The sequence below is a fragment of the Sinohyriopsis cumingii genome, unplaced genomic scaffold (genome assembly GCF_028554795.1).
Source record: "Sinohyriopsis cumingii isolate HCF-2022 unplaced genomic scaffold, ASM2855479v2 utg000459l, whole genome shotgun sequence".
NCBI classification, from domain to species: Eukaryota; Metazoa; Mollusca; class Bivalvia; order Unionida; family Unionidae; genus Sinohyriopsis; species Sinohyriopsis cumingii.
Window position 1 is genome coordinate 816,185 of NW_028315902.1, and position 26,564 is coordinate 842,748.

The 26,564-nt window shown below is 37.9% G+C and overlaps 1 protein-coding gene across 1 annotated transcript in view; it reads left to right on the top strand.

The window, feature by feature from the left end:
- Nucleotides 1-6,313: 6,313 nt before the first annotated feature.
- Nucleotides 6,314-26,564, top strand: part of LOC149773991 (neurocalcin-delta B-like) — a 299,760-nt gene continuing 279,509 nt past the window's right edge. The window contains exon 1 of the mRNA XM_089945922.1: nt 6,314-6,411. The gene's annotated coding sequence lies outside the window, so the exon portion shown is untranslated. The remainder of the gene's footprint in view (nt 6,412-26,564) is intronic.

The following is a 26,564-nucleotide window of genomic DNA, read 5'->3' on the forward strand; positions in this document are numbered from 1 at the left end:
TGAGTCTATTCTTCTATTCCTCTTATGATTGCTGATTTATGTATTTTACATAGGTTTGTCAATTTACAATCAAGTCTCCAGTGTGGTTTTCTTGATGCATAAAGTACTCTTGCAGTTTGATTATCTGCATATTTTGGTATGCATGAACCGTTGCATTGTTGTGCACACATTCATAATAGCTACTATACGAGCTGAAATTAATAGTTTCCTTGCATTGCTGGGCAGATTTTGAAAATCTATATTGCAGAATAAATTTGGAAACATCTTTGTTAGAGACACGATAAGTTTAACATAACCAAGTACCACTATGAACTAATGTAATTCCACATTGGGTATGTAGTGAAAATTTACTTCAACTGGACCTTTTGTGATCTTCTTCCAGCGGGTTCGAGAATGTAAAATAGTCCCGATTTGCCGTCCTGGAAGTCGCAAGAGGCGATTCTTCTAGGATGTAACATAGACTCGATATGTCGTCCTACATGTTATAAGAGGTGATCAATTGGGGTGGAAGCCGCAGCCGCTCAGAGGTTAGCATGCCATACTCCATCTTCGCTAGCCAAGGTTCTGATATGTTAACCCATCTACACATTGGCGGATCGAGCAGATATTTTAGTGCTTTCGCCTAGCGACATCTATTTTATTTCACGAATTGCCTGTCTTAGGATGTAATACCAACTAACCAATAGCATTAAATAGTGGTGCATTGTACATCGGCTGAAATAGTGGAGGCAATTGACTTCAAAAGGATACTTTGTAAGTTCAACATCGAAAGTATGACTGCATACAAGATAAAAGCCATTCGAGGTGTATTTGAGAGAAAGGTATTGGTACAAACATGGACGGGTAATTGAAAATTGATTTTTATTAGTCCATTCAAGTTGTGTGCTCCCCTTGTCTCGGTCATGTTGTTGTTGTTGTAGGGTTTAACGCCATTTTTCAACTCACGATAGGCTATACATGGCGGCCAGTATTAATGATGGAGGCAGAACCCGGGAAAACCCCGGAAAGAACCACCGACCCACAAGAAGCTACTGGCAAGCTTTCTCACATACCCACATTAGCCGAATCCGAGACTCAAACCGACGCAAACAGAGGTCAGATGGCAGTGATCCGTAACAGAGAGCGCTTAAGACCACTCGGCCACTCGGGGCCCCCGTCTCGGTCATGTAGGAACAGTGTTCAAATTTCAACTTGATTTTGATTGGATGTGGTGGCTTGCCGCTGCATCAACTGAGATTCACAGATCCGAAGTACATATCTGCTCGGTCCGACAAGGTGTAGATAGGGTGATTATATCAGAACCTTGGCATCCGAAAATGGCCAGACTCCCGATCGAAACAGTTCGAGTTCGAATCATTCCTTTGGATCAACCCAGGCCAAGTACCATGGTGCGTTTTTTTTCGTTAGAAGCATTATTCCAATTGCCACAGCACTAAATAACCTCCTTGTGTTACTGTGCTGTAAAAGCACAGAACCAAATCAAACCCTCTGTATCCTGGCTTCCTCTGTAGACTGACCATCTAGATTGCCTTCCATCAGGCCCAGTCTAGATTAACGAGTCTCTTTTTGTTGGACACTTTTAAAAGAAAAACATGGCCAAAATATTTCGTTCTTATAATGTCCGTTAGGTCAATTTCACAGGGATATATTCATTATTACTAACACTTCTCAATACACCAAGAATAGAATGTGTGTTATAACATGTAGAATCAATACACCAAGAATAGAATGTGTGTTATAACATGTAGAATCAATACACCAAGAATAGAATGTGTGTTATAACATGTAGAAGTCATATAGTTTTGAGAAGAAATAGTTGTTCAACTTTCGAAACTTTCTAATTCACTTAGTCTTAGAACATGTTTCATTGTATGGAGAAGCCCATTCTCTTGCCCACCCCCACTCCTACATGATCGTGAGGTCATTCCAGGTGGATGAAAGGTGGTCAGAACGTTTCAAATTCAGAAGTATTTAATGAATTCTCCAAATCGTTTAATATAATGCAGACATTTCATGTGTGTGTGTGTGTGTGTATGTGTGTTTTGAGACTCTTACAACAGGGTGTAAACATCTTTTGGTAAGCACTTTCATTAATTTCGTGTTAAAATGTGACAAATGATGGCTTTTATTGTACGTGTTCAAATGTGGCAAATGATGGCTTTTATTGTACGTGTTCAAATGTGACAAATGATAGCTTTTACTGTACCTGTTCAAATGTGATAAGCTAGAAATGTAATTTTTCAAATGTGACACACGATAGCTTTTATTGTACGTGTTCAAATGTGACAAGTGATAGCTTTTATTGTACGTGTTCAAATGTGACAAGTGATAGCTTTTATTGTACATGTTCAATTGTGTCAAACGATACATTTTATTGTACGTGTTCAATTGTGTCAAATTATAGCTTTATTGTATGCCTTCAAATATGACAAATGACAGCTTTCAGTGTACGTGTTCAAATGTGAAAAATTATAGCTTTTATTGTACGTATTCAAATGTGACAAATAGCTTTTGTTGTTCTTGTTCAATTGTGACAGAATGATAGCTTTTGTTGTACGTGTTCAAATGTGACAAATGATAGCTTTTGTTGTACGTATTCAAATGTGACAAAAGATAGCTTTTATTGTACGTGTTCAAATGTGACAAATGATAGCTTTTATTGTACGTGTTCAAATGTGGCAGATTATAGCTTTTATTGCACGTGTTCAAATGGTTCGAATGATAGCTTTTATTGTACTTGTGGCAACCACTCTCTTATTATTTAAATTTCTTTGGTACACAAGCATAATGAAAACAAGAAACTTTTCACAAATGAAAGGATGACGGTACAAGAGAAAATTTTTGTCACTTTTTGAAGGCAGTTTACTTTTTATTCGTTGGCTTTAGATGATCCAGTTATTCGGCAACACGATACCACCACGCTCAACCACAATATTAACTGGATGACCTTATCACTTGATTGCTATTTCACCTAGTTCATTTTTTTCTGAGGCTGTATCGTAACATTTGGCTCATTTGAATCAAAATTTGTTGGGATTGAAATAGTCCGAGTTTCCTCTGACCCTTGCCACCCCATTTTTTGATATTTGGACATTTATGTTGAGGTGTAGGGTCAGAGCGCATTCCCTATCGAAAAGTTGGAATTTGCCGACACCAAAATGGTGTCGGAATGGGGTAGCCGCTTTCTAGCCGATCCAGCACACTTGAACGACCTTTCATCGATATATTCCTGCATGAAATCGATAGGAATATGATTTATTTTCTCAAAAATCGTGAGCATAGCATTCGTCATGTCTTTAATCCGCCGACAGACTAGACGAAAGTACGTCGTTGCTGAAATTTGACCTAAATCTGGTCATTTGCATTCCGAGTCACATGATTATACAAATCTCGGGACCTACATGTCAATGACATCAGAGGTCATATAGTCACATGATATCGACAATAAACAAATTTCCCAAGTTTTTGTACATAGAATTTGTACATATTAAATGGAAGTCACTTAATGTTTGTAAATAAATATAATGCACACTTAATTCTTAACATAATTATTCTGAGAACAAAGAACTGAATCCTGTCGGTATCGCAGCAGGTTGGAGAAAACCATTTTCAAGAAGTACCGAGCACGTGTCAGCGATGTTTTTTTTGTTGGTGTCACGTGACTACCACACTGACACGTGCTTTTCGTAGTGAATCTGGTTTTCTTCAAATTTCTGCAACATTTACAGATTTTCGTCGATGTTTTCACAATAAATATTTTGAGAAGTTTGTTTTTTTATTTTTCTATAAAAATTATATGACTTTTATTTATATGTTCGATTTGTTTTCCAACAGCAATACTAGAAATGGTCTGTTGTTGATATCACGTGACTGTATGACCTCTGATGTCATTGAGATGTCAGTCGCGAGAGTTGTGTAGTCACGTGAGTAGGAATATAAATGGCCAAATCCAGATCAAATTTTAGCAACGATGTACTTTCGTCTGGTGTATCAGCGGATTAAAGACATAACGAATGCTATGTTCGCAATTTCTGAGAAAATAAATCATATTCCTAACGATTTTATGCAGGTATATCTCGATGAAAGGTCGATTAAGTTTGCTGGGCCGGCTAGTAAGCGGCTACCTCATGCCGACACCAAATGGTGTCGGCAAATTCCAACTTTTCGATAGGGAGTGCGCTCTGACCCTACACCCCAACATAAATGTCCAAATATCAAAAATGGGGTGGCAAGGGTCAGAGAAAACTCGAACTAGGATTGAAAGAATATATTATAAATTGTAATTTTATGAAATTACTTCAAAATTTATAATTTTCATCCCACCCCCAAAAGTGACCCTTCTTACCTTAAGAGATACTTACATAGAGGCAAGTTAAGTAGATGACGTGAACTACAACATTTCTGAATATATTTTTATAGATGTGTAAAAGCCAAACGTATGCCCATAATTTAATTTGGAATGATTGTGCTGGCTGGTTGTTTTTGGTAACACCACCTTCTCAACAATAATGACTAATGCATGCCTTGGAGGTGGAAAGCAAACTGCTTTCTGAATGGACATATTGAGGCAACCGATTCGGGCTGACCTTGGCATATATCGCAACCGCGACCTTTTGATTCCAGTGCTGTACTAACGAAGGTACATCTACTCCCCAACTTTGGAATGACGAAACATCACCCGTCCTCTCTTTGCTTTTTATTAAAACCTCTCAAGCGCTGGATGTTTTATTTCGGAATAACGTTTGATTTAACTTGAATTATAGGCTTTACATTATGTCAGTATTATCGAGATCTCTTATGTTTACTGTCAATTTTTATTTTGTTCAATTTGTAGTAAATTCAGAATCTGGTTACAGTAACCTGAATGGCAAAATATAGACCTGACTTCTGTGTAAAAAAAAAAATAGAAAGTCCGTGTTAAGATATAATTGCAATTTTGGTTTGAAAAACCGTTTCTTGAGAATAAGACCACCATCACTTTCACAAACTGTAAGGGGGCCACGAGTCGCCGAGTGGTCTAAAGCGCTCTCCGTTACGGATCGCTGCCATCTCACCTCTGTCTGCGTGGGTTCGAGTCTAGGATTCGGCTAATGTGGGTATGTGAGAAAGCTTGCCAGTAGCTTCTCGTGGGTCGGTGGTTTTTTTCTGGGGTTTTCCCTGGTTCTTTCTCCACCATTTATACTGGCCGCTATGTATAGCCTATCTTGTGCTGAAAATGGCGTTAAATCCTACAACAACAACTACATACTCCAGATGTACAGTATATAAAATGTTGGGGGACACTGTAGGAGTCCATAGGCAAAAATAATCCGAATAATAGATGTTTTACTGAATAAGAGAAATAACAAGCTAAATTAAATTTGGAGGACACATTCCCGGGTTCTGCCTCCACCATTAATACTGGCCGCCATGCATAGCCTATCGTGTGCTGCAAAATGGCGTTAAACCCCACAACAACAACAACAAATTGTAAAAGTACGTGCGTGTATTGCCAGCTGACACTGCTTTGTGACGTAGTGCAATATGAATGATTGCATTGCAATATGTATTGCTACATTTTGATACCAAGTTTACGATTTTTAAAACCCAATATGATACCGACTTGATTTGCTGAGCTGTAAATTTTATTATCATGAATAATGTACTCTCCTGACGTGTTGCACCATTCTTTTGAAATTTTTTTAAGAATTAGGATTGTCTGTCTGTGCATGTCCATGTTACAGAAAAGAGATTGCATCTAAATATTATACACAGACCCGGCACATGGGGAAATGGCGCCCTGTGTGGTGGCATATGTCGCCTATCCCTAGGGTCCGGCCATGAATACACATCTGCGGTTAAAATAATATATAGAAGAAATTTGTTTAGGTACGAATCACAATATGGTAGTGTACCAGTGTATACCAAGTGAATCGATATATTGTTATACCAATATTTACTAGAATGGCGGGTGGGGGGGATTCGTGGGGGACGGTGTGCTTATAATGCTTATAATGCTGTACATTGTAAACTCCACAAAATTAAAGCCCAAACATGAGTCTGCACGTTTTTCAGCATCACTTCTAGTTTATTATAAACCACACAAGACTAGAGCACCATGCTAGACCACTTAGCAATCAGAACTGTTGGATGTGTGATGTTTATATAAATAATCAAATAGGCTCATGCCTATTAACTACAACTTGATGCAGGTGTGTATGTGTACTTCTCCCATCTCTCCCTTGGCACAGACGGGCCTTGTGATAGATACAAATCTGCATGAGTGCGTAACTTGCCCCACATTCAAATTCTACATGTGTGGTTTAATTTTGTATATTTGTTAGATTCGCAGATTCTTGGATTCGTTTTAGGAACTATAGCATTGGGGGAATTTACAGTCTTATGGAAGCTGAACATCTTGTAGAGTTTTCTGTAAGTATTGATTCTGTTATCAAATTAATGATTGTGCTTGCGTGTAATTTTTGTCGATAGGTACATATCCCAATTTTATAAATCGAAACTAAATAGATTAGATTCTGTTTCACTTACTGGATACTTGTGTATCAACAGATGTGTAGTTCCCTTGGTGGTAAAGCCAAGTGAGCTCATGGCAATGTTGCTGCATCCGCCGTCTGTCTGTCCTTTTGTCCCATCTGTCGTACGTCCATTAACGATTGCTTTTTACCGGTCTTGCGTATTATTCCTGTGGTGATGAATCTGTTTGGATGGACTTGTGACCACTATGGAGGCCATGCTTCTGCTAGGATTTAATCAAACTTGGAATGAAACCTCTTATTATCAATGTCGTCGACGAATTTGATGGTGAGCAAGATGCATCACGTATGCGGTCAAAATACTTTAAATTGGCTGAGCATGTTGCCATTCTGTTGGCCATATTTCTCGTCTGGTTTGAATCAAACTTGGAATATTGGTTTATATCAATCAACACCTCTGAGGAGTTCAATAATGAGCCACACATATTATCGAGATGAACTTGGATTTGATTGGGTGGGCTTGTTGCTACACTGAAAGCCATATTTCTGGTTGTTGTTGTTGTTGTTGTAGGGTTTAACGCCATTTTTCAGCACACGATAGGCTATACATGGCGACCAGTATTAATGGTGGAGAAAGAACTCGGAAAACCCGCGGAAAGAACCACCGACCCACGAGAAGCTACTGGCAAGCTTTCTCACATACCCACATTAGCCGAATCCAAGACTCGAACCCACGCAGACAGAGGTGAGATGGCAGTGATCGGTAACGGAGAGCGCTTTAGACCAATCGGCCAATCGCACCCCCCCCCCATATTTCTGGTTCAGAGGAGTCTGATAATGAACTTGATTCAGACATTTTAATTAGGTGATCTAGCTTTAGATTGACCTACCTTGTCGCCACTCTGGATAGAACAATGTATCGCCAGTTATGTATCATGATAAACGCCCATTATTAATGTGTATCACGGTTTGTATCGCATACATGAATATATTTAAAAATACACAAGTGAGTCCATGTTTGCAAAAAGAAACATCTTTTGTGTCATTGTAGGATATGGTAAATTCACAGAAACAAAAAAAAAACTAATTGTTTTAGATGTGCCCTTTTTTAAATGTTGTATTTCATCGATCCATCAATGATATGTGTGTGTGATATGGATTTTTAACGTAGCTTTTAACAATCGTTCAGTCATATCGCTACGATGTCTGCAGTGTGACAGCTTATAGTGACGTCTAGCACTGGGACATCATGCCGCAGACACGTAGCATGATGTCCCACCCAGTCACATTATCATGACACCAGGTCGACCAGTCCTAACACTAACCTCTTAATGCTGAGCGCCAAGCAAGGCAGCTGTTAGTACCATATTTGTAAGTCTTTGGTACGACTCGGCCGGGGATCGAACCCACGACCTCCCGCATCCGAGGCGGACGGTCTAACTACTAGGCCACTGGAGCGGTATGAGAAAATGCTGTGAAGTGGGGATATAATGATCGATACAAATGTATCCCCTCTCCAATGAAGTGTGTAAATATATTTAAATGTGTACGTTGATGAATCATAAATTAGTAGTGTATATCAGTAAAATTTTCCTACCAACAGACTGTGACTATTGATCTATTACCAGGGTACAGATATGAACGCTTAGTCATTATATTGTAATACCACACAATTTCTGAGTATATGATATTTACGTTACCCCCATGCCAATTAGGGAAATGTTACTTGTTTAGTGTATACTAAAACTTTGAATTGCAGAAACATGTTGAAGTTGTGACAAATTAAATTTGTGTATGACATAATAACAATCGGCTATGAACGTTCTGCTCCGGAAGGGGCATATAATCGAGAGTTAATACGATGGCATGGTGAAAACAATACTTGCCGTCAGGGCCATGCAGCCAACCGCCCAAAAAATCAAGTCCAGCACCGCAGAATCAGGCCGCACGACGCAGACCACCGCCATAACTAGTCCCAAGACGCCAGGCCGGACCGCCAACCACATCCACGCAAGTGAATCGGGGCGGTATCATCACCACGTCTATGAAAGACTACCGCGCCCCCTGCCTGTCGACATAACCTAGAACCAGACACAACCGCTTTTGTTGACGTCATCGCCCCCTCCCCCCCAAAAAACAACAAACAACAAACAAACAACAAAAATACGTGCGTGTAGCCCTTGGTAGGTAGATCAGCAACCACAGCTTGTGAAGTTTTAGCCTCGTTCTGGTGACGCAGCAGGAAAATACTGCGCCAGGAGCGTCGAAAATTACATGCGCGACGGTTCCGGCTGGCACGGCACGAGCTCCTCAACTCGGGAATTGCAGTCAACGTCTTTGATTGAGGGAACGGTCTGTAACCTGCGCATTAGCGAGAAAGTCAAGGCCACATGTTGTGGATCTGCTTCTATTTTCTGAAGTGGAAGACGAAGCCGCCAAAAGACATTATGTCTGGATCAGGTCTTGGGCCGGGTGATACACAAACACAGAGAGTAAGAAGGCAAGAGGCACATCTGCCGTCGGTGTCTGCAAGTCACTGCCAAAATTAAATCTTTTTCAAATTTAATTTTGGAACGAAAAGCTTTTTATTTCCACAAATTAGATTGTCTTTATGTTATTTTTCTGTAATCACTCAACTAGATATCACATATGAACACCAATATTTCAAAACTTTTTCTTAAATATAGTTACCAGCTAAAATGTAAAGCTCAGTTATAGAGGTTTCTATTTATATTATTTTCTAATACCTTCAACCCATTTATTCGTTGTTGCTATAATTTTCTTGATCGTCTTATGCTTCTTTGGCAATGAGTGAACTCTTTTCAATCTTCGGATGTACCGATACACTCTAAACTCATTTATAATGATCGCTTTCTGATTTTTAAAAATTGTGCTGATCCGCCATCAAATATGCCCATTGTTACAAAAACTGGAAAAACCTTGAAAAAACTTCTCAAAACGCTCGTCAGAAGCAGCTCAACATTCTGAGACAACAACCCGCCATATATGGCTTCAGTTTTGTACAGATGATGCTTATCGCCATAAAATATGAACATTGTTACTAAATATAGAAATGCCCTGACATTGAGAGCTTTTAATTTTGTAGACATTATCCTGACCGCCAATCAGTTATAGCTGCCACTACTCAAAATAGAGAAACCTTTAAAACTTCTCAAAAGCCACCGAACAGACGTCTATCAAAGTATCTTGGCATAAGGGCAATAAAGGTTTGCAAAAAATTATGCCTGTCAACTATGAAATATGACCACTGTCAGAAAAGTAAGAAAACAAAACATGATTTTTTTTTTAAAGAACCGCTAAACAAACTTTGACTAAACTTGACAAAACACAAAGCTTGAAGACCTTTCATATTTAAAGACTGATGCAGATCCAGCACCAGCTGCCATAACTAACAAAACTTTAAGGTTTGCACGAATTATGTAGATTTCTCACCGCTCGGGTGGACTAGTGAGCGTCCTCCTCGGATGCGTGAGGTCGTGTGTTCGAACCCTGGCCGAGTCATACCAAAGATTTGTTAAAAATGGTACTTACAGCTGCATCGCTGGCGATCAGCATTAAGAAGTTAGTGTTAGGACTGGTCGGCCTGGTGTCAGGATAATGTGACTGAGTGGGACATGATGCTACATGTCTGCGGCATGATGCCCCAGTGCTAGACATCACTATCAATTGCCACACTGCAGACATCGTAGCGTTATGACTGGATTTTTTTTTAAAGTTACGTTAAAAATCCAAATCACACACACACACACACACACACACACACACACACACACGCGCGCGCACACACATGTCGATTTACCATCGAATATTGCAGATGTTGCTAAGAAAAGAAACCCCTTATATAACTTCTTATTCAAAAACATTTAATAGAATTGGATCAAATATGTCAGAAACCATCTGGCATGAAGTCCTTTTATATTTACGGAAATAATGCCTATCCACCTATGACAACTGAAAATGCTTTCGTATTTGTGCAGAGTATTCTTATTTGACACCAACCAGATACTACAGACAGGAAAGTCTTGAAATGACTTCATCTCAAAAACTGCTTATAGAAATTGGGTCGAATCTGACAGAAAGTATCGTTGTCATTAATGGTTTTATACAAAGTAGCAGTCTTCCGTCATATATACCTGCTGCTACAAAAAGCAGAATTTCCTAGCAAGAGGCCTGTCAGTCTCGGGCCAATGAAGTTGAATCACCATTAAACAGGAATAAAATTTGAAAAACTTGACAAACCTTAAAACAATTGCTTTTCATAAGATATGCTAATCCAGATTTCTCTGACAACATTTGGCTATTTAGCAGATGTCAGGTGAGCGATATCTGACACACTTTGTCCTCATGTTTGTAGATTACTGTTAAACTTGATATATTTGATGGTCATCAACTAAAGGTGTGCGTATTGGAAAACCATTGTGCTCCATCATTGTTATAAATAAGCTAGTTCTTTGTTGTTACACCTGGATGCAATACAATACACATTTCGTTTTGATGTAACTATTATTGTAGTATTTGAATGGATTACCATGAAACTTAATGCAAATTAGGTTGTTGTTGCTTCGGTTTAACTTTATTTCTCAGTACGTGATAGGCATATACTCCAACGCTGTATTATCGCGGCCTCTATATTATCGCGGCAAACGGCATTTTCCGATTAATTTTGAACACGCGCTGTCTAGTGGATGCTAACATATTTTAAAGATATAGCCAGCAAGGACGCAAATGTCTTAAAGCACAATTTCCTCTAAAATGTCAACATTTTTAGGAGTTCACGTTGAAAAAAAAATTGACATCACTTTTTTTGTAAGGTGCGTGCAGTTTCGTTCGTCATCATATACAAAACTCACGACGAACTTGCTATACCTATATTGACTTTGATTACGAAATATACTAGGTGTATCGTCTGATGTTTGATGATTATAGGTGATATACTGATGGTGACATACGTGTCCTTACAAGGTTAAGGTTGCAATTTCATTCCGTAGTAGCCAATATGGACCAAAACTGACAAAATGTTGCTTATGATCATACTTCATGTACGTTAATAAAAATACAATAAGTTAAAAACTTTCTTGAAATAAGTAATATTTCAATAATAACAATAATGATATCAATAATAATTTCTTATATATTTTTTGTTTGCCCACATCACATTTAAAATTCACATAAAGTTAAATAAGTTGCAGTTTGTGCGTGTGTGCTACCATACCTAAATTATGCAACTACCGCGATAATATAGAGTTCTTCCCCCATGGTACGTTAATATGGGTCAGCCACAATATGCTGTTTTATTTACATCTACGCGCTTCAATTGACAAAGATTTTTTACAGGAATAGATAGACGGAAAATCATTGAAAATTTACAAATTATAATTAAGCAGCAAATAGCAAAACAGTTTTAATATGTACCGATAAGAACGTTAAGTACCGCGATAATACAGCGTTCCGGGCTTCATGGAGGCCAGTATGACTGGTGGAGGAAGAACCCTGGAAAACCCCAGTAAGAACCACCGACTCACGGGAAGCTACTGGCAGCTTTCTCACATACCCACATTAGCTGAGCCCATAACTCGAACCCACGAGGATAGATGTGAGTTGGCAGTGATCGGTAAAGTCGAGCGCTTTTAGACCACTCGGCGGCCCGGAACCCCAAGTACATATTATGGTTATCGTTACAAGATACGACTGTTGACCAGTCATTGTACTCATGTTATTCTCCGTAGACCTATGGACATTTTTAAACAATATCTTCGGTAGAGTTATGCACTCATCGCCATCATAGGATTATGTACAGGTTAGATAGTGAGGAAATTGCTCGCCGTATCTTTAGTTTGAATATATGCTTACATCAAACTTTATAATGTTGTCATAGCAGGACGACAAGTCACATCTGTAACAATGTTAGGTTATGATCATTAGGTTGTGGTTGTGCCGTGTCATATATGATGATATTACTACTACTACTACTACTACTACTAAAAGTGTGTTGCATTGCATTTCTGAGTGTCATAGTGTCAACTATAATTTTATTCAACGGAATAAATTACTCAAGTCTTTTTCCATGTAGCAAAGATGAAGTTTATTGATATATGTTTAATGTCATACTGGTACTTACATTAAAATTGAAATTGAATGAAATGCTATTCTAATTAAGTTTTATTTACTGGATAAGTAAGGCAAATTGCAATGAACTTGAGACGTTAATGTAGTGCTGATCTTGTTCTTCAGGGTCATCTGTTGTGTGGGATAATATGCGATATGTACGGCACGTCAAAGTAGTATTTATTTGAAAAACTAGATAGCTCATAATCTATACAAAATATCTTACACACACACACACACACACACACACGCACACACACACACACACACTTTAGTTATAAGATATTTTATAAACTTATCGACTTAATATGGTACTTAATAAACTTTTCAAGAACTCTTAATGAAAATTGTATATAATATTGTTTATAATGTAATCAAGCTATCAATATAGTTTGTCAAATATATTATATGTTTTATGAGATATCTTAATAAGCGTATAAGATACGTATTTTAGAATAAATGATATTTCTTAAAATGATTGGTATCTCATATACTATGCAAGATATCTTATAGATATAAGATAATGACTTTCTTAAAATATACTTTACACGATATATTATACGCACTTTTAATTAATATATCTTTTAAATTTTATACCATATCTTATATAATTTAAAAGATATCTTGAACAATTTTGGAGATTATTAAAAATGTATGAGATCTCTGAATTAACTCTACCTGATATCTTATATTGTAAAAGATATCTTATAAACTTAATCAGATATCTTATAAACATAAGTCGAGATCATGTAAACTTAATTAGATGTCTTGAATACTTTATTAGATATCTTATCTTATATTCATAATTAGATATAAACTTATCAGATATCTTATAAACCACATAAGATATCTTATAAACCACATAAGATATCTTATAACTCGAAACATTTATTGGATCTCATTAGAGTTTTGAAGATAATTTCTATCTGACATTGTTTTAAAGATATGCTATACAATTTATGACATATCATCTAAGGTTTATAACACTTCATATGTAGTGGATGAGCTATACTGTTTTTGGAATCTATATTAATTTGGCTTGTCACAGATATCAACATCTCTGTGATCAGTATACGTGCTCAATAATGGCTTGATGCCATGACATGTCCAGGCTTGCTTCCAGTCAAAAAAAAGTTGTCCATGGCAGCATAGTAAAGCCAGATGGACTCGTGAATCATTGACTCGTATGTTTACATAAACAGCGATATGGACATTGAGGTTATCACATTTCAGAGGTTTTCACAAAGAGTCTGAACAGAAAAAGTCCTGCGTGATATGGAGTAACTGAAAAAGAAATAACCGGCAAGTGATAATTCACAGCACGTTCTGGTGCTTTCAACAAAATTTCGGCTGGAAATAACACACGCCTCTTCTCCCCGATTTTATGATTTTATGGTCCACTAATAAAACTCGATTTGTTGGGAAGTTGGTACAATTAAGAATATTATCAGTGGATCATTTAAATGTCGATGAGCTGGCTTGCACTCCTGTAAAAGCTGATACTTAAATTTAGGGTCTCCATTATTGCGATGTCACTGTCTGAACTGATTGCCCGAAAATTTTTGGCATCTTAAATTCATTTACACTGCCACCCCACCCCACCCCACCCCCAACACACAAGAACGAAAGCGAATCCTGGATTTGACTCTGATTATGCACGGTCTTCCTCAAATGAGGTCATTAAGTCTGTGACCTTTTGTGATGGATACAAAATGGGAAATACGGAGTTGGTAGAACATCTACCACAGAATTTTAGGTTTGGGCCTTATTGTCAGCTGGCAGTTTCCTGTACTAGATCTGAAACTAACAGCCAACATTCGAATCAGAATATTTTTTGTAGATATTTGTTTAAAATATCGGAATTCAAATATTCATTTATTTAAACCAGACTCAGCAGTTGACCATGGATAGCTATAGCGCTGTTTGCCACCATTCTGGAAGAGATGCAAGGCAAAATATAAACTATGCAATGTCGAAGTAGTTTACAACGTCACAACTTTAAACCTTCGAAATCACCCAAAATTAGGAATAGTCATATTGCTCTCTCAGCATTGGTATTTCTATTCATTGTCATTTAGGCGCTATTAACAAGCTCGCGTGTTGAACGTCAAGCTGATAAAGATAGCAGGGGGTGGTTTTGTAAATTGAACCCTGATTTAACTGAACAAGTGATAAAGAGTTAATGTCCTTCCTTGCCTGTAGTCTGTCTTGAAGCGTTAAGTAAACGTTTTAGTAAATAATGCGTTAAGATTAGCAAGGGCAATAATACCTACATTCATATGGTTATTACTCTCCACCATCATTCCCCGACATTCACCCCCCAAAATCATTATAAAAAAACCCTAAAAATGAAATTTAATTTAATTAGATTTAACTCGTAGAGCTCGTAGTATTTACAATTCAGCTTCACAAATTTTGCATTTTGTTTCTCTTTTGAGGAGGGGAGGGGGAATCAATACATTTCAAATAAGATCAAATGAGAAGAAAAAAATTCTACTCAAATGTATTAAAATTAATATTCAAGTAGGGAAATCTGGTAGATGTTTCAGCTCTGTTATGTAACCATCATCAAAGTAACTTGCTCCAATGCCATTTTGACAGTACTGCCGTTAGTTGCATGAACTACAGGTAGGGCCTGAAAACTGTGGTGGTTCTATGTATGGGACTGATATCTTTTGGCTGCATACCTATCATTATTACATGCAATATTACACCTTTAATATTTCTTAGTTGTTCTCATCACTTGAAGTAGCTTCTCGTGGGTCGGTGGTTCTTTCCGGGGTTTTCCCGGGTTCTTCCTCCACCATTAATACTGGCCGCCATGTATAGCCTATCGTGTGCTGAAAAATGGCGTTAAACCCTATAACAACAACAACTCATCACTTGAACAAAATGCACTGCTTAACCCTTGCGATTAGTTCATCAGACTACTTTGGCCATTACACCATGTATGTTTACCATATGACTTAAATGAACAAAGCAAAATATTTACGCTTTAATGACGTTTTACTGTGGAACTACTCGTATTACATGATGGTAATTACAAATAGGTAAATACAACTATTTAATTAACTCCTACTGGAACAATCTGTTGTTGTTGGTTTCTAAAACCACACCAAATATTGACAAAGTCCAGGAGATTTCAAAGTTATTCTGAAACAATTCCTCAGCATGTACAAAAGATCAGATTTATTAAACGTCTTTACATCATAACGGTAATGCATTCAGATCATAGTGGGTAGTGGTCACTAGTAACTGATGTTATGGGCTAGCAAACTCAATTTTTACATCTTTAAAAGTCCATTCAGAAGTGTCTGCTTATGCTTAGGCTTTGTCAGTTTTTTTTATGAAGTTTTCTGTACTAACAAAAAATATATTTTTTAAAAGTGTATATGAATGTGATCATGTAGGCGCACTTACACAAATTAAATTAAATATTAATTGTTGTTCTAAAATTTAATAATCAAATAGTTTAATCAACGTCTATTCACTGTCGATTGTTGACAGCTATGCACCTTAAATGTCATTTTAAAAAAACTTCCAGACGAACATTATTGATCGCTGTGGACTTTTACAATGGTGGCCAGGTACAAAACTTGGTCAGAACTGAGGTCGTAGCTGGTAACAGGTAGTACTAAATGTTTTCAATACGAGCTGCTTTCATTGTGACATCACAGGGCGCGACGTTTAATCCGGTTTGTATTGGATCACAGCTTCAGGTTGACCTCGTACAAAATTGTCTATGTAATTCAATATTGAGTTTGCCGTATGTATTCCTTAGGACCTGTAAATAATGACCTTCCCATGAATAACGATGTATGATGAATCAAATAAAGGGAATGGCTGCCACATAAAGACATGTTTAATCAAATTATAAAAATGACACCCATTACTGAAATAGTGTGTTTTAACGCCTACATGACCTGTGCGACTTTTGCTATAGTATAACAGGATACTATGTTTGCCAGTAACGTAACACAGGTGCTAGAAGCTGTATTCACTACCACGTACAAAGTTTCCTGTGTTCATTCAATGTTTTGTGTTCAACATACATGTGGTAATGACCAAAGTGGTACGATGACCGTTAGAGCTTCTTAAAAGTGCACTGATGCAAGCGGAAGTGGATTGTTCGATAATGAGAGACTTGTAGTGTAAGACATTACCTGAAACTGACAATTTAGCATGCAATGCACATAGCTCTAGTCTAAGCTAAATCGTTGCCAATCGAACGTTTGTATTTCATTAACTTCAACTGAAACCATAGATTTATCGAATTTTGAGATGCAGACTTTGTTCATCGACCAATGCATGACTTCTATGTATCTAGGCAGTAAGGGTCCCATTGGTCATGGATTCGTGACTCAGGTCATGATTACTTGCTGCAGATATAGTTTTGCGTTCTTTGATGACTTGCCCGCCATAAGGCGAATTGTATTTTGTTACAGTTATACCCCTTAATAATTTTTTCTCAGTCACATCAGCGGCTGTTTTAGGGCTGTACGGGACCTGTGAGAAATGAGTGCAATGTCAAAATCAAAAGAAATTCTCTGAAATATTCATGGAAAATACAAGTTTGTTTATTTGCGAAAGAATCGTCTCTGTTTTGAACATAAAACAGGGGGAATGTTTAGTAATAAAAAAAGAATGTAATAGAATGTGGGCCCTGTACGATCGCACCTTTCGCACCTCGCTAAGGCAGCTAGTGGTCACGTACTGGATACTTTTACTAAACCTTGCCGGTGGATTGCAATCATCTTATTTAGGGGTATAAGATCAAAGGTCAAAGTAATTGTGACCTGAAAAGGAGGTTTCTGAGCAATACCATACGTTGTTTCAAAATTTTGAAATATGTTGCCTTTGAAAATATAAAACCCCGTTTACACTTGGGGTTCAAACGGTCAAACAACAAGGTCATTGTAATTAGCTAAAGCAATGTGTTCCCCACATAATAATGAGTTCTTTTCTATATGCTTCACCAAACCTTACAGATATGTTGCCTATGATAACTCAAAGAACCGTTTTGGGTGCAAAGGTCAAACGTCAAGGTCACTGTGAGCCTTGAAAGTGCAACACTTTTGTGATAACTTGCTGCGCTTGGATCTATGCTAATATTAAAGTACGAGGAAGTACGCTCGCTTCATTTTCATTTGAAGCTATTGGATATGTGATTTTATAAAATATGATAATGATAAAATATAATAATGATGGAAAAAATGAGCAAGTGTTATGCATAAATGTCATATGATTTATAAATTCTCACAATCATCAGAAAATAGTCTGAGGATTATATGAAGAAAAAAAACCGTTACAAATCTCATCCATTTTCGTCAGCAAAATGTGCTGGCGTGACATTGCAGGAAGAGAGGGATGGGGTGGTGTGATTCAGCAATGACTGAGTAAAATGCCATGCTATTTATGCTGATAAACTCAGCCAGCATACATCAATGACTGAGAAAACGCCATGTTATTTATGCTGATAAACACAATCTGCATACAGCAATGACGGAGTAAAACACGTGTTATTTATACTAATGAACTCAGTCTGCATGCAGCAATGACTGAGGAAAACGCTTTGTTATTTATACTAATGAACTCAGTCTGCATGCGGCAATGACCGAGTAAAACGTATTTTTATTTACGTTGATAAACTCAGTCTGAATACAGCAATGATGGAGTAAAACGCGTGTTATTTATATTACTAAGCTCAGTCTGCACACAGCAGATGAACTATACCGAAAAAACTATATTGGCTCAAAAAAAATCTCTACCGAAAACAAAGCGAAAATATACCAAATATACAAGTTTATATTGGAATTTCAAGTTATTTTCGAATGTATTATTGCTAACTTTAAAGAACAGCCCGCAGATAAATTACTTAAAAAGTGTGCGACTGTAACAAAAAATGAGGCCGACCTTCTTCTTGCTGTTACTGCGTTTTAGGCACAATGCATATATTGTAACTGGCTTGAGATTATTATTCTGTTAATTAGTGGTTGACATTGTATAGAAGGACCATTCATTTCTCAAGCCTTGTCAAAATAAAGGCGATTTACTGATTGAGAAATCACTTAAATAGGTTCTAACGGAAGCACTCGTGACACTGACATCATAGTGTATTGAGCCTTAAGTTTGAAAAGAAGACAACAGAACACATCTAGGACGCTTAAACTGAAATGTAATTAAAATTAAACACAATGTTCACTTGAAATGGCCTCTTTAATGCGTAATTATTTCTTACAGTGTTGAACCAGTATGCATTGACCAACATTAATTAATGTAATTTCTCATTTGGATTTGCGAGATTCTTACTGTGTCATATCAGGTTTCTCGTAGGCTGTGTGATGGTTGTTATGGTTCGGGTGGGGTGCTCCCTCTATTTTATTTAAATTATTATAGAATATTATAGAAGTCCCACCCAAGCTTGATTTTGGTTGGAAGTTAAATTAGTGAAAGATAGATGTAAAGCTCCGAGTTCCCAGTCAGCGATGCCGACGGTTAAATGATTGAATAAGCAAAAAAAAGTGAAATTCAACGAATAACAGTTTAATAACAATTGAATGGTAAAATGATTCAAATTTTCAACAAAAAAAACTCTCCTTCCGTTCGATCCTGTAATAGCCTATTGCATCGATTAGTAGTGTGAGATAGATTTCCACCTGTCCTTGTATTCTACTCATCTGTGTATTCATCTCTACTATTCCTCCCAATACCTTCTCCTCTTCCTCCCGACTTTCTCCAAATTCATTCTCCTCCTCGACTTATCTATATTCCATCTCCTCCTTCTCCACTTTGCCCTTCTCGACTTGTTTTCCCCTCCTCCACCTTCTATTCACCTTCTCTTTACCGACTAGACTTTGGACGACTCCGACTGCTCTGCTAGTCTCACTTCCGGCTCCACCTCTTGGAGACTCGCGACTCAACTGAACCGGAAGTTCTGTCCCCCAAAAAGCTTCCCGTGAAAACACAAGGACGGTACAGTAGTTTTCATCAGCACTCTCATCTCACGCTACACCCATCCCATCATCAGATAACGGCTATTTTAAAGGGATTATATTACATTTTCGAAAACCACAATAATTGCCCTAAATTACATTAGACAGCAGTGCAGGATGCCGCTATAGTACCTTGAGGATTGACAATAATGATTCAGTTCCAGGGAGCTGCATAGATGTTTGATCAATCTTGATACCATATCCTGAGAAACCCTTTTATGAGGTTGCTCAGATAACAGATAAGAATCTGTTCTTCTTGCAAAGCAATGATTTAGTTTCGGACAATATATTTGTAGGCACATTTAACCGTATAGAGACCTGAATAACTGATACGAAATATTGTCTTTACGACGCAGTGACTTATTTTGCAGAAGATAGTCATGGATACATTTAACAACACAACGACCTAAATTGGAGTAAGCTTACAAGTAAATTTCAAGAACAAGTTTACTCGAGAAAGGAAGATATCTGAATCTACCGCGGGACGCCTTTGGAAGGACCCTTTCAGCAACGATTTATTGGTGGAATTGCCTAAGCGGGCATAAATGCTGCTAATGCAGAAAAAGGTGTATTCAAACTTCTATAACTCAATCTTTAATGCAAAATAATAAAAAAAATCATAAAACGTTATTAACTACTGGATTGATTTGTTTTGCAAAGCAAAGAAACGAAATAAGTCATTGATAATGTCCTACGCTATCTTGCTTTTAAGAAGTAGAGAAATTTTGAGACAATTGTAAAATATTTTCTTATCTGTGAGATGTAGAGCACTTTTGAAACATATCTTGATTTCGAGTGGCTGTAAGAAGTAGAGAGCTTTTACACGCGTCCCCTAATTAGATTACCTTTCATAAGTAGTGGAAAACATGAGGCATATCCTATATTATTGCATCTCAACCAGTCGTTCTTCCTTGGTTTTAGGCACCAGTTTGGAATGCGTAGCACTTGCCTGCTTTGGGAAGGGACTATTGTGTCCAATTTTGAAATGTCGCACAGTATTGATATATTCTCGGTTAAGTGTTTGCATGTAGCTTATTACCACATACCATGTTTCATCATGTATACATAGTATTACACGTGTCAGCATTAAACTTGGTGAGGGGATCCATCTTCGTGGGTACATTACATCGTCATCCAAATACGTAGTCACAGTATTTCATAATGCACTGACTTTGGTTGAAGTTCTTGTTTTAGTTTACTTCTTGAACACTGTTCACATCCAAATCATTAAAATGGATAATAGTATGCATCTCTATTTGTATCACACCTATGCAACAAATCACTGTGACCTACATTTCGCATTCTGCTGGCTTAAATTTAGTTTTTGCGTTTAGTTTATAATCACATAGGTCTTTTTTGCATGCCATATACATACTATCCTATCTACTATAATGAAACTTTGCGAGGGGATGCGTCTTGATGAGTGTATCATCCTCATTGCAAAAGAAGGTCAGTATGGCTCATATTTTAAACTTCACTGATTTGGATTATGTTTTGTATTTGATCAAATATGGCCGCAGTGATGAAAAATACAAATGCCGGTCCGTCGTCTTTCAACAATTGCTGTTTTCAAGTTTTTCCCCAAAACCTCCTGACTAGATTCAACCAAAATTTGTAACAGAGCATCAAAGCATAATGGCCTTTTAATGCTTTTTTTTTTTTACAAATGATGCGGATCACCTATCAACTATGGCCGAAGTTACTAAAATAGACAAACATATATATGATATCTTCTCCGAAACTGCTCAACAGAATATAAAGTTTTTGATGAAAACAACATAGCACTAAAATCTTTACATTTTGTAAATAAATATCATTCTGCCATTAAATATGGCTACCGTTACTTAAGAAAGCATCCTTGCATTAAGATATTTCAAGTCTAAGCAAATGATGTATGCTGATACGTCTTCAAATATAGCTGCTGATACGAACATTTTAAAAACATTAGTAGTGAAAGGGGTGAGATTAACGACAATGAGAATTAGCATTAAAAACACCCCCTGGGTAAGATTAGCGACAATGGAAATTTAACATTAACCACCCTGGGTAAGATTAGCGACAATGGAAATTTAACATGGGCAAAAAACCCTGGGTAAGATTAGCGACAATGGAATTTAACATTGGAGAAAGGAAAAAAAAGGAAATATTGATTTTAGCGACAAAGGCATTCGAACAATGGAAAAAAAAATCGATTCTAGGGACAAAGGCAATTGAACATTGGGAATAGAGTTTGGGTCTGTCTAGGGACAAAGGCAATTGAACATGGGAATAGAGTTTGGGTTTGTCTAGGGACAAAGGGGAATTGAACATGTTAGAAAAAAAAACTATTTTAGGGACAAGGGGAATTGAACATGGGATTTTTTTTTTTTAAATTTTTTATAAAGGGGTAGGCAATCGAAAGGCTATCTCTTTTCGAGAAATGTGGGTGGCCCTGAAAAGGGCCTTTGGGTTTCTTCTTCTTCTATTTCCTCCACTTCTTCCACCAAGTTCTCACTTTTTCCATTATTCTTTTCTTCTTCCTCTTCTTCTCCTCCTCTGGTAACCAGTCAGGATGGCCCAACTCTCTAAACTTCGTCTGTATCTTTATCCAATTGTTATTTAGCCTCTAAAACTCTTCCTTTTTCTTTTTGTTTTCCACATCTTTTCTTTCTTCCCTCCATTTCTCTTTAATCTTCTCTACTTCTTCCTCCATTACTTTTCTCATCAGATCTTCCCCTTTCTTCACCATGTCCAACCCCCATTTTACAGTTCTCCACTCTGTCCAGTACAATATTTTTTCTAGGAAGCACCGGACTTGGATAACATGATCCAGTGCTTCCTTCAAACTTCCCACTCTGAAGTAAGGTGGGTTAATGAAGCCTCTCGACTTACTGACTTCTTCTTCAATCATCCCTGCTATAATATCTCTTGCTGTCTTTAGGCCTTGAACTTGACTGGTTACAAAGTCTTTCATATCTCCATGCCTCCATTCCTCTTCTATTCTTCCTACAACATATTCTACATCCATTATCCAAAAATAGATGTCTCTCAATAGATTAAATAGAACTGATACTTGAGTCATTTTGTCTCAGTTATTCCTTAGAATGGTTCCAACATCAAACTTTGTGGGTTCTTATAGTGAAAGCGTGATGGAAAACATCCCCTAAAAACATAAAATTGATCTAACCTAGATCATGACCAAACAACGCGCGGACGTGAAGGAAAACATCCCCTACTTTTCTCAATTCATATAATATACTATCCACATAAGTGAAGCAACAATAAACTAACCCCAAATCTACTATTTACACACGCAAATCATTAAAACAAAATCCATAATCTACTATCCACACAATCGTACGTAAGCGGTTACAAAACCCAAACTATACTCTCCACATACGCTAAGAAACAATAAACAAAATCCCTAATCTACTATCCACACAATCGTACGTGAGCGGTTACAAAACCCAAACTTTACTCTCCACATACGCTAAGAAACAATAAACAAACCCATAATCTACTATTCACACAAACTTACGTGAGCGGTTACAAACACAAACACACAAACACACTAACACATACCCTCACATTAAAAAGAGTCAGTGTTTATATTCACACTACTCTACCTACACATATTGGCAAATTGATGGTTATTTCTTTTCTAGAGTATTGGGGTAGCCCTGAAAAGGGCTGGTTTTTTAACTCCAGATGCACCTATCTAATGCTGGCACCTTCCAGGCCTGGCGCCACACACACATCTTCGACTCCAGTCTCCTTGCCAATTCACCCTTGTTGCTCTAAGCGCAGAGGCGGGTTGAGTGGATTCACTATTCCAATCTTCTGTCTCTGGAATAGTGAAGACTTCCCTTTCTCTTCTTCTATTTCTTATTCTAGGATGAATTGGCATCCTTACCTCCTGTCGTAAATGTGGTGTAGCTACAGGTTGGGGAGATGTTCTTGCCTTAGGTGTCACCTTGCACACAGGGTTCATCATAGGGTGACACCTGATCTCTCTCTTTCTTTCCTCCTCTTCTTTCATTTTTCTCTCTTCCTCCTCCTGTTCTATCCTGGCTTCTTCGACAAGGGCCTCCGCAGCCAGCTCGTTCAGGAGGCATCTGGCATATTCCAGGTGCATCTGGAGTTCAAAAAGTTTTTCAAGTCTGCTACTCATTTTTATTGTTGATCAATCAACAAGGGTAGCTAGACTGTCCAGCGAGTTTCAATTTATAGTGAAAGCGCGGACGTGAAGGAAAACATCCCCCTAAAAACATAAAATTGATCTTACCTAGATCATGCCCCCCCCCCAAAAAAAAAACCCAAAAAAAACAAAACAACGCGCGGACCTAAAAGAAACACTCACTCACTTTTTTATACTACCCATCACTATTCTAAAAATTTTTTTCATTAATCACTTCAATAGACTATCCACATACGCAAAGCAATCCAATCAAACCCCCCAAATCTACTCTCCCCACACCTCAAACACCAAAAAATCATCATCTTAATCTACTATCCACACCAACCTACTTGATCCGTTACAAACACAAACACACAAACACAAACACACAAACACATTCACTCGCACTATTAAAAAAAGAGTTAGTGTTTATATTCACACTACTCTACCTACACACATTGGCAAATTGATGGTTATTTCTTTTCTAGAGTATTGGGTAGCCCTGAAAAGGGCTATTTTTCTTTTGTCTTTTTTTGTTTGCTATGGCAATCTTTTAGTTTCTAAGAATGCGATGTCCTCTGAGGACAGACTTTCTGGCAATAGGTCTGCTTCTTCGGAAAGAGAAGAACTCTTTGGTGTCGATACGACAATCGACAAAGCCTCTGTCAGGTTCAGGTTGCTGCTGCTGCTGCTGTCGCTGTTGTTGTTGCTGTTGCTGCTGCTGTCTCTGAAGTCTGTACTTCTCTGTCCATTCTTCTTTCTCCCTGTTCACTTCTTCTCTGAAGAGCTCTTCTATCAGGTCTTCAGTAACTTTTAACATTCTCACATTCTCTATCTCTTCTGGCTTCGGTATCAGACTGTGTCTGACCCTATGCAAATTCACGTCTGCTTCGTTTAGCTTTGCTAATTTGGAGCACATCTTCGTAGGAGGATGAGTCGACAATGGATGGTTAGACTGGAAACAACCCGGTTCTTAAAGTCAAAGCGCGGACGTGAAGGAAAACATCCCTCTACGGTTTTCGAGCCGCAACGTTCAATGAGTGTCATGAGAGGGATAGTTAGAAGTCAAAGAGCATAAATCAACATTCTTATAGCCAAACAAACCACAAAGGCATTTTTTTCAAAACACAACATTTTTTATTCAAATTCACTTAACATTAACCAACAACTCTAACATTTTTTAACAATAATCCAACAATATAACATCAAACATTTTTTTCAAATGACAAACATTTTTTTTTTAATTTACACTCTACTTTAAACAGGGTTGGCAAAGTTGTGAATGAAATTGTGATTTCCACTGTTGCAAGTCATTGAGTCATGGATGGACACTACGTTTCCTAGCTGAAGACAACAAAATAAGCATACTAGTCACAAAATCAACGATTTACTTTCTCATCGTTTCTAGAAAAATCACGATCAAAATAAGTCACTAAATGTTCTTTTGCTGATAATAAGTGATCAATTTCGATCTCGACTTTCTCTTTGAATTTGTCAAAGAGGGCTTTGATGTAATGGATGTCTCGAGTCGTTAATGGAGGACAGAAATGTTCACGCAAGTCTTTATACCACCAACGTAACACGTCTTTTTTAAACAGACTCCAAGCTTCGTCCAGATATTCGTTGAATTTTTCTTCTTGACTGATGTTTTGACATTCATAGTAATCATGCTTCATCCATATCGTAATTGTGTCTGCCAGGTATGTAGCACAGTAGGAGACCAATTGCTGTTCTTGTTCTGGACATCTCTACTTGATCACGATGTCCTTTTCGTCTTTGTGTTGGGATTCTCCTTCCACGGTCTCCTCACATTCCATCTTCAAAGCTTCTCCACTAGGTAAAGAGGGAGAACAGTCTTTCATGGCTTCGAATAATCTAGAATGACTTCTCTCAAACTGTTGATTTCTATCGTATTATCGAATTCTGCATACAGGATGACGTTCACTGTCTTGTCCAGTGGTTCTGCAAACTGAAGTTCCACACGAATCTGGCCGGATTTTATAGGGTGAAAATGTCCCTCGTCGCTGCCTTGGTCTGGAGTGAAATCGAAAGCCCACAAAGCATAGCCTCCTGCGTAATCTTCGTACGTAATGCCGTGACTGGTGTTGGTTCCTAACTGGCCGGTGGCTTCGTACAAGGACAAGTACGATCTCAAGTAATTCATCTTCGTGTCACTAAAGTCAGGTTCGAAAGGTCTGGTACACAAGGTCTTGCCATCGCGACTGACTTCGATTTTCTTCACCTTAAAGTGTTGAAAGTTGAAAGGATTTTTTTTGAAGGCTCCGTTGCAGGCTTCATTCTCGACCATACCAAGGATTAAACGTTTGGGTAACTGTCCTTGAAACAGATGATCTTCGATCATGGAATGATGGCTAGCGGGAATGGTGAACGTTTTCACTTCCACCCTTCGTATGGGATACTTGGCGGTCGTTCTGCTCAACGTTTGACTGATGTCGTTTCCCACTTTGAGTAACACTTCCACGCGTCGTACGTAGAGTTTGGCCTCCTCGATTTTGCTTTTAGGATTGCCAGCAACAGTATCAGCCAACAAATGGAAAGCGGCACTGCTACGATTCAGTCTCAAGCGGACATTTACCCCGTTCAGCAAATATTTCTCTTGCAACCACATGTCCAAATGCAAACGATCCATCAGTTCTAAACTCTTTCCACCTAGGATTTTGCTTCGTCTTTCCACAAAGCCGTCATTGTCTTTATCTGTTTTCTCAAACGCCTTCGCTTCGTCAGGTTCCCATAGCACACAGGCATTGAGATGAGTATTCTTGGCATCTATTCCGTACGTCAAGAGATTTTCCAGGT